General features: G+C 41.4%; 1 long non-coding RNA gene across 1 annotated transcript; it reads right to left on the bottom strand.

The window, feature by feature from the left end:
• Positions 1 to 10,400: 10,400 nt before the first annotated feature.
• LOC128774903 (uncharacterized) lies at positions 10,401 to 11,999 on the bottom strand. Its single transcript, XR_008419409.1, has 2 exons — positions 11,876 to 11,999; positions 10,401 to 10,951 (listed from the first exon to the last, which is right to left on the bottom strand). It is a non-coding gene; the product is annotated as an uncharacterized LOC128774903 (long non-coding RNA).
• Positions 12,000 to 14,479: the final 2,480 nt, after the last annotated feature.

Genomic DNA, 14,479 nt, shown 5'->3' with positions numbered 1-14,479 from the left:
AGCTAATGTGCACCCTACAAAGCTATTGAAAAAATGTTGCTTTGGGGGCACAAAAAAGCAGATGAGGGCTTCCAAGAAAAATGCTAGCACTGGGAGGTGATGAATCTTTCTTCACATCTGACCATCCCCGCCCCCAGGGCAAGAGTCCAAAGCCAGACAGATTCCATTCCTCCTCTCCTTGGAGGGGGCAATTCAACTCTTAGCTGGGCTCTCCTCAGGAAACAGCGCTGACTCAGCCACAGTGGGAAGTGTGTTCAGCCCTCCTGTTTGGTAACTGGGACCTTGTCACCCCTTCAACGTTTCTCCTCTTTTTTGCTGTTTACTCTCACCCCAACTTTGACCCCTTGGTGACCGAGATATCTGATAAGAGCATTCACAGGAAGAGGATGACAGTATGCTAACCCAGCCAGGAATGTTTGCATTTTTTAAAAGCCTCATGGGAAGCACAACTTCAGCACAGAGAACAAATTGCTGATGTTGAAATTTCAAGTATTAATCAAGGAGATGTGTGGAGAGAGGAAGCCTTTCCTACAACCTTCAAATCACATTCAGTGGGTCATTCCTGACAACAGGCCAGCCCTGATCACAGGGATTGGATTGTTCAAGTGATGTTGATGGAGTGGCTTCTGAAAACCAGGCATTCTACTAGGTTCCTGCTCTGGAGACGATCTTATAAGAGAAAGACGGGCATGTAAGTCTTGAAGAGAAGACATGGCTGAGAATCCAAATTCACTTTTATCCAATGGATGTTGTCATATCCTTATATGTCTGAGAAAAATCTCAGAGATTCTTCATGGTGTTTTGAAGACTTGGCACTGTGTCACCGTATCTGTTATGTATTGCCACATAACAAACCACCCCAAAACATTGTAGCTTAAACAACAACCACTTATCTGGCTCATTATTCTACTAAGCAGTTCTTTTATGGGCCCCAGTGGTCTCTGCTGGGTTTGCTTATGTGTCTGTGCTCACTTGGTAAGCTGGCAGGAAGCTGGCTAGTACCAATGGTCTTCCTCACATGGTTGACAGTTGGCTGGATATTGACTGGGGCAACAGGGTGACTGGGCCACGTGCCTCTCATCATCCATCAGGCTAGCTTGGGCTCTTTAGCATGGCAGGAGCAGGGTTCCAAGAATAGCTTGAGGGCAAGCCCAATGTGGGGGGAAAAAAAACTCTTTTCAAATTTCTGCTTGTGTCAGATTTGTTGCTGTCCCATTGGCTCCAGCAAATTACACAGCCCTGCCTGACTCATGGTCAGAGGGGTCTAGTCAAAGATCCAGATACTTGTGCATTTCTGCTCCTTAAACTGACATAATTCTCAGAAGGAAGGAATCTGGCAGCAGCAAAAGGGACCGTTACTGGAAAATCAACCCAAAGTACATATTATATATATAAGGTTTTAAGCAAAGAAATAAAAACTAAAACTTCTGCCTTTTAAATCAGGGTTTTACAGACATTTGAATTCTAGGGATTAACAGTATTTAAAAACAAATAGGAAGATGGGAGTGAAACATAAGATTGTTGAGATTTTTAATTCTGCTGGCTAGAAATACTAAATAACCACCTACCATCCCCATTATTTTGATAAAAGAAAGGACATTTCAATACCAAAGTAGGAGCAAGACATAATTTTAGAATACACTAGTTCTCTAAATAGAATAAATTAGGTTTTATGAAAAGCTATCTACATTGCCTTCATTTTTCTCATTTCACTGAAGATCAATGGAAACCTCAATTAGAATGGCTCTCGTTAGGTGACTGACATGTAGGAGCCACTGGGCTAGAGAAAGATAATAGGCAGGCAGGGTCTACTGATGAGTCGTCATTAAGAGTGTACTAAGTGTGCAGGCTAGCCCTGCCTCATGTGCCATCAGGGGCGTGACAAGGGTAAGACAGCAATTTTCCTCAAAACGCTGTAGTCCAGCCTGCAAGTAAAGAATTACTTGCATTAACATAAATGGTCAAAAATTTGGAAACAGAAATTCTGAGTGCAGAAAAGAATTATAAAAATAGCAGATGAGGCCAGACTATGACTGTGGTACCAGCCATAACAGAGAAGGCAAGAGAGAAGAACCATCATGCTAATTCATTTAATGCTAAATTCCTTAATCCCAATTCAAATGAAGGCTTCCTCCAATCACCTGGAAGACTATTTTCTGAGGTATCTCCAGTATTCTAACTTGTCAGTTTAGATTGCAGATCTCCAGGGCAGAAATATGTCTACTTCTAAACCAGAAAGAGCAGTGGCCTGGGTTGCACTGCTGTCCTCCAAACAAGCGTCATTTTTGCATATTTGGATTTGCTGATCACGTTGAAATGGAGAATGAGGAACTATAGCTTCCAAATTCATTGCTTTTCAAGATTCTTCAAATCTTTCTGCAGAAGTGATGCCAGTTGAGATGGCACATGCTTGCAAGAAACTTACCATTCATCCTCTTTTTAAGATCCGTAGATATTTTTTCTAGTGATCCCAAGAGTAGGTGAGCCCAGAGTGGTTTTGCCTAAATTGGGGAGGTATTTTCCTAATTTCTTGTTTGCATTTCTGCTACTCAGCACAGCAGATTTGGGGTAGGGGAGGGCTCTTCCTTGAACATCAACCCACCAGAAGCTGAAGAGCAACCACTGCTAAATTTTGGCCACTAAATTGTTACTCAGTGTCATCCTGCATTCAAATAAGATGCCTTCTGTAGGAAACCACCTTTTGGGAGAAATCTAATTTTAGAAGGACTATAATGCAAAAACATTCAGTGCATAATAAAACTTCAGATCCCATTATTTTCTTCCTTTCCATAAATATCATTTTTTTTCAAACCCTGTCTCTTAATCCAAACAAGGCACAACAGCTAACCTCCTTTACTATATCTAAACAAATGGATCTTTGCTACTCAGAATGCTTTTGATTGTAGCACCATGGATTTTAGAAAGATCTAGCAAGTTTCAAAGCATGTCTCCTTCATTCTCATCGCTGACAGAAAAAATATGTCCATTTGAGCTGTGATGATCTAGTCAAGTTCACCACTTTTTAGACTAGAAAACTCAGATTCTAACATCTAATGTGAAAATTAGAATCCAGGTCTTTGGAATATCAACACATTATTCTTTGAAATTTCCTCTTGATACTAGGCTCTGCCTGAGGAAGAAGTCCTGGCAGAAATTAAATGATGTATTTCCACTTATTCTGTAAGCCTCAGAAAACACTCTCAGAACCAGAGCCATATTCCTCCTCCATAAACTATGCATCTTGTTCACCTCTCCTAGTCCATTCACCCAGAAGCAACTTGTCTCCACAATCACGAATGAACAAAACCTGACTCCTGGCAGCACTATTTCAATTCATGAACTCAGGATTTTATGAGGAAAAGTCATGAATTTAAACAACATGTTACCTCAGTAATTTGAAAACCTAATTAAAGGGATTACCTTTTCAAAGTACTGTGCTCTAAGTTGCCCAGTATGTCTGTCACTCTTATGAGTCATGTGGCCCACCTGTCTAGCTCTGTTAAACCACCACCATATACCATTTTCAGATAAGCAGAGAATACTCACTGCTAGAGGCTTGCATTAAACATCAAAAGATCATTTAGTCCCTGTTAGCCTTTAGCAGGAATACCATAGACACTAACAGATGGCCTTTGTTACTCTTCAGAGTGACTAACTTTCTGTAGAGGTCACCATGATCAGAAGGTATAAAAACAGTCTCTTCTCACGTGATTACCGATCTTCTCCCTCCACTGGTCTCCTATGGTACTCAAATCACACTTCAGTTTTAACACTTAGAAAACTTTGCCTGAGCATATTTTTTAGGAGGATATTGGATGAGAATCCAAATTTCTCCTTACCTACAATTTTCATAACAGTGACCAAATAAAATGGTTACTTTCAATTCTGGAATGAGTGTTCAGTTTTCCCACATCTGTCTATAATTATTATATCAAAACTTGGACATGTGGACTTTCCATAGATCAGTGGAACCCAAGGGCTTCATAGGGCATGATGGTGCATTGAAAGAGAGTGATACTGTGAGTTGCTTTTTAACACTTGTAAGAAACATTAACCATTGCTTCCTGTGAGTCCATTGCCGCTCTCTATCTTGTGTCAGATCTGGCAATGGTTCAAGGGAACTTCAGTTTCCACTTGTGGGGATTTGCCTATCAGTTTAAAACCTAGAGTAAAGACTCTCCTTTGAAACAAATCCAAATTCACTGCGTTTTGAAATAGAGCAACTTTTACTACATATTTGCCTTTAAAAACACATTTGCTGATCTGTTGGTCACATGGTTCATCTGCAATGGCTTTTGTGGATCTTCTGTATAATTGGCAAAGATCGAGGAAAAAGAATGATTTCTCCCACACTATTAGGTCCCTGCCAGGTTGACAGCTGTCTCCTGTTTCCTTTGACCACTCTTGCTCCCAACATTACCTGCAGCAGATAGGTAAAACAAGGGGTCACAGACATTTCACCTCTTAGTTAAGTGTCCTATTGGCCATTGTAAACAGATACCTCAAATTGTACTGAGTCTAGAAGTCCAGAGATAGTTTCTTGGTGTTTTAGGAGATCAGTCAGATGATACAAATTAAGTCACAGCTAAGACAGTGCTGGGTCAGAATGTGACTTGGACATATGTGATGGGGAAAATGTTAAAGAAGGGGAAGCATGGAAGTAAGCCTTCAGTAAAGAAATACAGAATGTGTAAAGGCATGGGCTGTGTGGTAAATGAAGATGGGATGGATGGAATGGATATGAAGAATTTTCCAAAAAAAAAAAAAAAAAAGAAGGAAAATACAATTAGGTTAAAGGAACAGGGCTTTGGGAGAGGTTCTGTATGTGATCCTATGTTTCTTATGAAACATAGTAGAAAAGTAGAAAAAAGTAGAAAAAAGAATTTATTGAATAAGTGAAACTAGGCGAACACATTTTTGTCAGCAAAAAAAAAAAAAAAAAAAAAAAAATACATGCCTCAGTCAGCAGGACACTCAGAGTCTCAGGAATAGTAAAGAGGAAGAAACCATAGAGTTTTGACGTCTTTGTAAAGAGGAACTGGAGTAGGGTTTAGTAGGAAATTTGTAGAGCAGGCACAAAATAAATCACCGGGAAGAATGTGAGTAGCGGACCATAAGGATGCACTGAGTCTTTATGCCAGAAAGCATTTTGGCCTGTTACCTATCTAGTGGTCCTTGGGGACATGTTTACCACCACCATAAATAAACCAAGTCTTTGAAGACTCTCATTGACTCAGCTGTCTGCTTGATAGGTCCTCTGAGTGAAGGACAACAAAGCTCAAGTCCAGGAAGCTTCCAGAGTTGGCCAAGTTGATGAAGAACCAGAAGAGGCAGGCTGCTCCCTCACTTACTGTTTTTCATCCCTCTCCCTTCATATAGAGGCTTTGGGGCTTGCATTCCATGAGAGGGCATCAGTAACATGTCTCATCCTTATTTGTTTGTTTGTTTTAATTGAAGTATAGTAGACATACAACAATATATTAGTTACAGTTGTACAATACAGTGATTTGACAAGTTTGTACATTGTGAAATGCTTACTACATTAAGTATAGTTACAATTTGTAGAAAGGACAAGTGTTGGTGAGGATGTGGAGAACAGGAAACTCATGCACCGTTGGTGGAAATGTAATCGGTGCAGCCATTACAGAAAAGAGTATGGATGTTCCTCAAAAAATTAAAAATTAAAAATAGAAATACCATATAATCCGGTAATTCCACTCTTAGTATTTACCCAAGGAAAATCAAAACACTAATTCAAAATGTCATATGCACCTCTATGTTTATTGCAGCGTTATTTACAATAGCCAATATATAGAAACAACCTAAATGATGTCCATCAATAGACGAATATATAAATGGGATATTACTCAACCTTAAAAGAGAGTGTAATCTTGCCATTTATGACAACATGAATGGCCTAGAAGGTATTATGCTAAATGAAATAAGTCAGACGGGAAAAAACAAATACCATATGATTTCACTGATCCGTGCAATCTGAAAAAACAAGACGGGTGCCTGGGTGGCTCAGTTGGTTAAGAGTCCAACTTCAGCTCAGGTCATGATCTCTTGGTTTGTGAATCTGAGCCCCACGTCGGGCTCTGTGCTGACAGCTCAGAGCCTGGAGCCTGCTTTGGATTCTGTGTCTCCCTCTCTGTCTGCCCCTCCCCCCATTTATGCTCTCTGTCTCTGTCTCTCAAAAATGAATAAAAAATTTTTAAGAAATTAAAAAACAAGACAAACAAAAAAAATAAACAGAAGCAGACTCATAAATACAGAGAACAAGGTAGTGATTGCCAGAGGGAAAGAGTGTCAGGGGAGGTGATAGGTGAAAAAGGTGATGGGGATTAAGAGGTACAAACTTTCATTCTTGGTTTTTGAACCAAAAGACCCACCTTTCTCCCAAACTGAGTAAAAGAATGAAATAACAAACCCAGTCATACCAAGGAATAAATGACTGACAAGTGATTTAATTCTCAGATGTGTTTCTGACATCATAAGGATCTTTTAGTATGCCAATCACATTCTTGGCTAGCATGGATCTGTGTTTGAGGCCACAAACCTGTCTGAGCAGTTATATTTTCAGGTACCTGCAATTGTTAAGCCAGGAGATGAAGAAGTTAACTGGTCCCAGACCTGCTGGTTAATGTGACTGATTATGGCCCTGTCTTTGGGCTTCACAGTGGCCACACTTTTACCTGAAGAATGCCATCCCTGGGGCACCTGGGTGGCTCAGTCGGTTAAGCATCTGACTTCGACTCAGGTCATGATCTCACAGTTCGAGCCCCATGTCCAGCTCTGTGCTGACAGCTCAGAGTCTGGAGCCCACTTCGGATTCTGTGTCTCCCTCTCTCTGACCCTCCCCCATTCATGCTCTTTCTCTATCTCAAAAATAAATAAAAATTTAAAAAAAAAATTAAAAAAAAAAAAGAATGCCATCCCCTTTTCTGGGATGTGAATTTTCAAGCTATGTCTTTCTCCCCTTTTTTGTTTCTCTTAAGGCAAGTGCCTACCCTTAGTATGGTAGAAAAAGTTTTCATAGGTGGGACTTTCTAAAGCTTAGAACGGTTGCATGTAAAATAATCTCTTCTAAGTCCTGCATTGGTGCCTGCCATACCCCCATTAAAGTTGCCCACTGGGCAGTTATTTTAGCTTCAGAAGACACTACCAGGGGTACATATGTCACTCAGGAGGCATAAATACTGATCTGTTCACAACTATTATCTATTCATGCTCATCTTAGGTGCTCACATCAGTTGGCAAAACTGAGGGAAGAATATTCGTCATAATTTCTAATGTTTTGGGGGTATCACTTAGTTTACACACATTTTCTTAGACATTATTTTAGCTGATCTTCACAATAACCCAGGAGATAAGCAAATACAGTTTCTCCTTGCTTATGAGAAACTTAACCCTTAAAAGAGTAATAAAGTCAGTATGTGGGAGCCAGGTTTGGCACCTGGGTCTCCTGACTCAGTATGCCCTTTACACACATGTCACGTACAGCCAAGTGTATATGGATGTGGATGTGGAAAGACATAGAAAGGAGTAAAGGAGTCTGTGGGGGAAGAGAAAAAGACCAGATGGGGCACTGAAGAAGAGGTGGGGGTAGGAAGGAGGAATCCTGGGTGCTGAATCTGCAGGTGGTAGGAGGGCAGAGGGGCAAGGGGGAGCTATTCAGAGATGAGGGAAGGAGTAGTGACCAACATTAGGAGCCTCAGTCACTGAGAGAATTTGGGGAAAGCATGCATATTTGGGCTTGAAAGAATGTGGTGTAGGACACAGTATACTGGACTGGGGATAAGAGAGCTCAGGCTGGCCTGGTTGTGCCATGAACAAGCCTGGGCACATGACTAACCCCTCTGGCCTCGGTGTCTTCAGGTATAAAACAAAGGACTTCACTCAGATCATCTCTAAGTTCCTGGGAGGTCACAATATCTGTGACTTTGGTGCAGGTACATACATGACATGAGCATGAAGGAGCGGGTGCTGAGAGTGGCGTAGGGCTAACACGGGCCTCAAGCAGATCTTCCCAGTTACTCATCTCATGGTTTGTGTTCAGCCAGCCTGGACAGGACTAACCTCTGGTCTGTGGGATCTAGGGACAAGATCCCAGTGACAGTACTTGAATGATATTGGCAATAGCAAGTGATACTTTCACCGAATGGGGATTCAATTTAAACCATTTTCTCAAAGTGAAGTGTCTTTATTGTCTTATTCCAGATGCTTCAAGGAATAGGACAAGGGTAAAGGGAATTCTGAGAATATGAGTTAGGAGTGGTCCCAAAGCCCCGGAGAATTTGTCTTTCTGGGCTGTGGTGTGGGGCAGAGACATTTCAACATTCATGCAGCCTTCCATCAGCCACCTTTGACCAACACTAAAAGCCCGTTACCAAGAAGGGAGTGAGAATAATTTCTCTCCTATTAGTACTTCCTCCTTCCCAAATGTGATGCTAGCCACTGGGAGTTGTAATTGCAGATATCACCAAGGACTATGGATATAAATTTCACAAAGGGCAAGACCTTCCATTATGAGTGGGAAGATGGCTTTAATTAAAAAAAAAAAATCAATATATTGTTTCCAATCATTAGAATCCCATGTCTGTAGGAAAAATCAATCCTTTTCATATTAAAATGCTTACATTCACACTCAGATGTTATATTACACATGAGTCATTGAAGGAGGTCAGGAGGCGGTCTGCCTGAGGCCCAGAATGAGTCCCAGCCATGTCCATACTAAAATCGTAGGTGTTTGTGAGAGTCTGTCTTCAGGAAACCTGTGAGCTAAGAAATTCTACACAATACCACAGAGATTTGAAATTCTGTGCAGTAGAGAGGGTGCCTCATCTTGACACATTCTCTCCTCATTCTTCCAAATCCTCAAATGAAAGCAAAAATAAAAGGAAAAGCTAAAATCGCATCTTAAAGAGTGGGAGCATCTCCATTTTGCAGTGATTTCTCTCACTCCTCCTCCTCCATGTTGGCAGATTTTTACCACAGGGTTCAGCCAACAGGCACCAGGGGATTCTAATGTTAACAAAGGGCTCCATTTTTTAAAAGATAATTTATCTATTCATGCAAGAAAATGCTTTTGATTTTAATCAGCGGCAAGGGTTTGGTTCTCTCCTCTCGTTTCCTGAGAAGTAGGAGCAAATGGAGACAGGGCGGATCTCCTGGAGAACGTCACATATTACTGAAATAGACTCTTGACAGCATTAAATTCCCAGAGGTGCTATTCCATTCCCCACACAACATAATAGTAATGATCTTATGGAGAAATTTTGCCTTTATGGAAACTGTTTATTTCTAAGAACATTCTAATGTCAGGCTAAGTGTGAAGCTTCCCTAATAAAGAAGTAAAGGAAAACAAGGGTTCTAATTAAAAACATTGTTTAAGAAGACACTTGTGAGAGAAAAGAAAATCCCACTTTACATGGAAAACTTAATCATGTATATTGCTAGAACGTATTGCAGAGTATTCACGCCAATTTCCTAGACCCCGTTCCTTGTCACTATTTATACTCTTCAAGCCCAATCCTTCTGGACCCAGTTTCCCTCCTGTCCAGTTCAGCAGTTACTCCCTTTGAAGTCAGTGTGAAACTGATGCCCAAAGGGGAGATATATGCCCCAGGGATATCTAACCTACTGGTTTCTTTTTCTCATTTCACTGGGTTTGGAAAATGATGGAACAGTCTTTCTGTCTGTCAAGTGCTGCCCAGTTTGATTTCCTATCTGTGGAAACAGAGCAGACGTGCCTGCATGCTACCTAGGCACTCATCAGTGAGGGCAATGAAAATGTTTTTATTAGCATTCTAGGAAATCAAGGGGCTGGTTTCAAAAGCTCATATATTTGCCACTTTTTGAATTTTTTCCTGCGTAAGGGAACTGGAGTCTACCCAAATTATTCATTGCTGACGACAGGAGCATGGACTCAGCCTGGTTGGATTCGAATAAAAGCATAGTTCCATTCCTTGACTTTGGGAAGTGACTCTACTTCCCTCTGCCTCATTCTACAACTTGGGGACCATCCTAATACCTATCTGGGAAGGGTTTTTATTTATTTATTTATTTTTGTATTAAGTCATCAGATTCATACAAAAAGCCTTTATCAGATAGATACTATCATTTCCCCCATGTTACAAAGGGGGAAAATGAGGTTCAGAGAGGTAACTCAGTTGCCTAACACAAAGGGTTTTGTGTTAATTCCATGGCTCATAGTACAGTGCCATATACGGAAGAAGAGTATAATGTATGTTAACTATTATCATAATTGTTTTAGATCATCCCAGTGATATTTTCAAAAAGCGAACAGAAAGGTGCCAAAAAAGAATGCTGGAAGTCCCAACAACTAGGGGGCAAAGAGAAGAAGAGAGAAGAAAGTGATCAGTAATAAGGACACAAACACCAGCATTTATGGTTTAATGTGCACCAGGCACTATTCTAAGTGCTTCACATGTTTTAAGCCATTTCATCTCCATTAGACTTTGAGGTAGGGAAGCATCTTATCCACCACTTATAGAGGAGAAGACTGAGACAGAGAGGTTTGGGAAATTTCCCGAGGTCACACTGCTGGTTGGTGGCACAGACCTCCTGGTCTGGTTCTGGAGCCCATCTCCTTAAGCATCACACTCAGCCACTGTCTAAAGGGGATTGATAGGCAGAGCTAAAAAGTTAGCAGAAGAACAAGAGACACCATCATGAGACTCAGGAGGGCCTGAGTTGTTGGTAGTGTTAAATTACCTTATACAGGTCGTGGTCCTGGTGGGAAAGAGATGACACCCCTGAAATTGGGAAATTTGAGGAAAGTTTAATAAAGAGACTATTTACAAAGGTATGGGCAAGTATAGAGAACCCAAAAGTACTAATGGAATATTCACTGGCAGGTAAGAGCAGAGAGTAGGGTCAGTACCTCTAAGGTCTAGACAGCTGAGTAGAGAGAGTGGATCCTGGGACTCTGAGAAAAATAGAGAGGGTGGGAGGGAGAGAGAGAGAGAGAGAGAGAGAGAGAGAGAATGAACAAGAGAGCACTGCTATTTGGAGAAGATACCCTAAGAAGAGCTGTGACTTCTGTCAAGGGCAGCAGCCCACTGCAGTCCTGTCCCTTAGAAAGAAGTGGGATATATACACCCAGCTGTGACTCTTCTATAATTTTCTGGGGCTTCCACTGGTCAAACCCAACTAGCAGCCAAAGTACAAGGGAACCCATTGAAACAACTGGTAGAGTTCAGCTTCCCAGCATACAGAGTAGGGCGCGTTAGCAGGAGAGGAGATTTAGAGAAGTGCACGGATGATAGCCAGCAGTGACTCAGAAAAGTTATGCAAAATAGGGGCCAAAAGTTTATGAATGGGTTTAGCAATTCAAACACTACTGGTTATTTTGTTAGAACATTTTTCAGTGGAGACATGGGGTGTGCAAGAAACCCAAGGGCAGTGAGTTGAATAGTAAATGGACAGTAACACAGTGCAGGCAGTAAACAGAGACTATTTTCAAGGCTGGTGGCTGTGCAGGGAAAGAGAGAGAGATTGGGGGAGGAGTAAAGGGGAGCGAGGGGGAGTAATGGAGGGAGAGAGAAGCGACAATTGGAATACAGATGATGGAGCAAGGTCCTCAGGAAGCTGAAGGAGTTGCTAGTGAAATGGCAAGGAAGAAGGGAAAGAGAAAAGGATTTATATGGATGCAGATAAATGTGTGCTCTCGGGGTACAGGAAATAGATGTTGTGGTCATTAATTATTTCCCTATATGAGACTGGAAGTGAAGTGATCTCCTGAGATTGGCGGGGAAGGCATTATGGAAAGTATAAGAGTGGAGGGTAGTGCTTGAAGGAACCTTACAAGAAACGGGAGAAGGAATTAATCACAATCAAACAGAAGGATTACCTGGCTCAGGTAGGAGAAGATAGAATTGCAGAAACATGGATTTGCTGCTGTCTTTTTCCTCCAGGGAATCTCATAGGCCTGGAGGTAGGATAGGAGAAGGCAGAAAGTTGGCTTGGCATTTTCTCAGTCTGGAAAAACAGGATAAGGACAAACGTATTGAGGGTGTTGGTGAGAAGTAGCATGAAGCATAAATACTGGATTCTAGACTGAATAGGGAAGGAAAAGGCCAGGGGCTGATTAGAGAAAACAGCTACAGTGACCTGGAAAGCTTGGGGGATGGAAGTGTGCATTTGACCAGCATATGGTTGGGAGGGAGAGAGGTGGAAGGACAGAAGGTCATGATCAGAAAGCGGGATGAGAGGATTTGTAATTTGAAGTGATGATAACTTCTTAGGTATGGCCGTGAGTTAATCATCACGTTTATTTTACTCTGTTTTCCACTGCTTAACAATGCTTATAAATGAAGATTGTGTGAAAAATGTCAGCCAGCTCAAGAGTGAGGAAGGCATAGCATGATCTTCTCCAGGCACTGGGCCCGCACTACTTAGAGATGCCCCAACTGGGAGCATGGAGGATTTCACTGTGGCTGAGAGCGGCGGTCACCGCTGGCAGCAGAGGGACAGCTAGACAAGGGGCAGACAGAACAGTGGGGGAGCATAGACGCACTGCGAGCAAGCGTTTGGGAGACATTGGTTCAGCTGGAACACCTTTAAGACGATGGCATTTCGACCAGAGGCTGTGCACTTAGGGCAACCCACGGAACGTGCCCGCAGAGAAGGCGACACCGCACCACAAGCTCCAGAAAAGCAGAGGCTGCAGAGGGTCAGGCAAGGCAAGAACCGGCCCTGGCGCAACGCCCTGTGCGCATGTGCGTGGGCTGCTGACTCCCGGCAGGAGGATTGCACTTGGAAGCCGGGCCTGAGTGTTCTCGGAAGCTGTGTAACAAATTCAATCTGGATTTTCATTCTATGAGAGATACAGAGAGAGAGAGAGAGAGAGAGAACTTTTTTCATGACACATAGGGTAGAATTTGACCGTGTCTCAACTCCAAACTTGCAAAGAATTTATTCCGGAGTATTTGAGATGTCACCACTTATTTTAAGATTTCTTTTTCTTTTGAGGGGTTAGTGGGGAAAATAATCAAAACATTTCTTTAATTAGAAGAAGCCTACAATAAAGAAGGGGGGATCAAGATTTAATTGCTGTATTTTTTTGTTTAGCAAAATGTGTACCCAATTAAATGCAGTTGAGCAGTTCTGGGAAGAAATTAATAAACAGGGGGTGGGGGAGAAGATGAGGAAGCAGAGGGAAGAGACTGTTCCCAAGCTGAGATTTTGTTTGCCAAGTTTCAACAAAGAGCAAAGCTTAGCTCCGAAGGAGAAGCCCTTGAGAGATGGGGTTTAGAATAGTAGTACAAACAGAAACCCCAAATGAGGCAAGTTGGGGAGACATTTCTCTAATGCAGTTCATCCTCAACAGGTGCTGGCAACATCTGTAATGAGACTATCCATGATAAAAAGCTTCTCATACCTTAATCCACATTATATTACATTCACAAACACATTGCCATCCTCTTCCATCCTCCTCCCCCTGAGATGCAGGAATAAATAATGTACTATTAAAATCACATCTCTGCTTTCTGCCTAAGAACATTAAAAGTGAGAAGAAGAAAAAATAGATTCCACCATCCCATTATCCCCAGGGGAATGCAACTGGTAAACATGAAGATATATTCAGGATGATCCAATAGAAGAAACCCTCATATAGCCAGCCACACCAGTCTATTAAAAAACCTAAAGATTATACATTGAGTGGATCCTATGATAGATACAAATAAATGAGGAATCTTAATTTAATTCAAATATTACTACTGTAATACAAATGCCCATGTTTGGAAAATGGAATCAATTTCTTTCTGAGAGCCACACAAAATCAGAGCCTTCATTCATTCATTTATCCATTCATTCATTCATTTGTCCTACAACAAATATGTATTAACCATTTACTGTGTGCAAGACACAGAAGTACAGGAATTCAAAATCTAGAAAAAGTTGAGGAAGCCCTGTGTATCACTTAAGTTTTATGGTCTCTGAAAAAAAGGTGGCTAGTAAAAGAGATATTTTTCTACCTTCCCACCTTAATTTACCTTCCTTTACTATGGGCTTACTGTAAAATTCAGTTAACCAGTTTACAATGTATCTGAAGGTAGAGCTTTATAGCCTGGCACATAGGTGCTTTTCATAAAAATAGTTTGAGATGATTAAATTCCACGTGTTGTTCCTTTTGGTCTAAAGAAGATATGCATGCTTTGGCTTCCTTACCTATACGTTGCCTTTGATCCGTTCATTCATGCATTCATCAAATGTATATTCCTCATCTACAGAGCAGCAGAATATTCTTGGTGCTGGCAATACAAACATGAATAAGATTGAGTCTTTCCTTTAAAGGAGCTTATCATAAGTGGGATGCAAGAAGATAGACACATCTCTGCAAAAATCTTACAGGTTCCGGGATAGCACAGTGAGACCTAAGAGACAAAAGACAGTGGGAAGGTCAAGAAAGTTTCCAGAAATGCTTCATCAAGTTCATGGCTTCTGCCTGAAT

Source organism: Panthera pardus, unplaced genomic scaffold (genome assembly GCF_024362965.1).
Source record: "Panthera pardus isolate Hobbes unplaced genomic scaffold, ASM2436296v1 HiC_scaffold_6, whole genome shotgun sequence".
Lineage (NCBI taxonomy): Eukaryota > Metazoa > Chordata > Mammalia > Carnivora > Felidae > Panthera > Panthera pardus.
The sequence above is the reverse complement of the archived record's forward strand: the minus strand, read 5'-3'. Positions and strand labels throughout refer to the sequence as shown.